General features: G+C 55.5%; 1 protein-coding gene across 1 annotated transcript in view; it reads left to right on the top strand.

Moving 5' to 3' along the window:
* SPTLC3 (serine palmitoyltransferase long chain base subunit 3) overlaps nt 1-1098 on the top strand; it is an 82835-nt gene that overhangs the window by 21310 nt on the left and 60427 nt on the right. The window lies entirely within an intron of this gene.

Raw genomic sequence — 1098 nt, 5'->3', positions numbered from 1 at the left:
GACCAGCGCAGGTTAGGTGGGCGGGGGGGGGGGTGTGGCCTTGGTACATAGGAACACCGTGTCCCTCACCAGGAACCACATCCGACAGACCTCCTATATCGAGTGTATTTACCTGACCCTAAAGGCTAGGGACAGTCTAGGGATTCTGTTAGTGTATCGGCCACCCCGTGCATTAGCGGACTCCCTTAACGAGCTGACACAGCTGGTCGCTGAGCTGATGTTGGAGATGCCCAGGCTTCTTGTCCTGGGCGACTTCAACATCTCCCTCACGGCCAGCCATGTTCCATCCGGTGCGGCTCGGGAATTCATGGAGACCATGGCGGCCATGGGCCTGTCCCAGCTGATACAGGGTCCCACGCATTGTGCGGGTAATACTCTCGATTTGGTCTTCTGTTCGGATGCGGAGAATCCGTGGGTGGAAATAGTTAATGTTTCCCCCCTGTCATGGACGGATCATTTCCTGGTAGAGGTGAAAATCAAGGCCTCTACCCAGATCCCCCCCCGGGGGTGGTGGACCAGTTAGGATGGTCCACCCTCGAAGGCTGATGGAACCTGAGAGGTTCCGAGAAGCCTTAGAGGGGCTCATGGTTGGAAATGACGGCGACTCTGTTGATGCCCTCACCGGTATCTGGAATACCGGCCTTTCCAGGGCTATACACAGGATCGCTCCCAAGCGCCCTCTCAGGCCTGCTTCCAAACGTAAGCCCTGGTATACGGAAGATCTCCGGGCGAGGAAGCGGGTTCTGCGACGGCTAGAGTACCGTTGGCGGAAACACCTTTGCTTAGATGACAAGGCTCTCCTAGACCAACTGTTAGAGGACTACGGAGAGGCAATACGAGCAACAAAGAATTCGTTCTATGGTGCTCGTATTGCGTCCGCTGAGTCGCGTCCGGCAGAGTTGTTCAGGGTGGTCAGGGAGCTAACTCAGCTCCCTCCCGCCCTGAACCAGATCCTTGAACCTTCTAAGGCCTGCTGCGACTTGTTTAACGACTTTTTTGCGGATAAAACCTCTCGTATAAGCGAAGGTCTGAACGCCGACACTTTAGCAGAACCTAGGGTAGAAGTGTCCAGAGCCTCCGTGGACTATGTTAAACTGG

This window comes from Sceloporus undulatus, chromosome 1, assembly GCF_019175285.1.
Source record: "Sceloporus undulatus isolate JIND9_A2432 ecotype Alabama chromosome 1, SceUnd_v1.1, whole genome shotgun sequence".
NCBI lineage: Eukaryota > Metazoa > Chordata > Lepidosauria > Squamata > Phrynosomatidae > Sceloporus > Sceloporus undulatus.
Note: the sequence above shows the minus strand (reverse complement) of the source record. Positions and strands in the feature narration are given on the sequence as shown.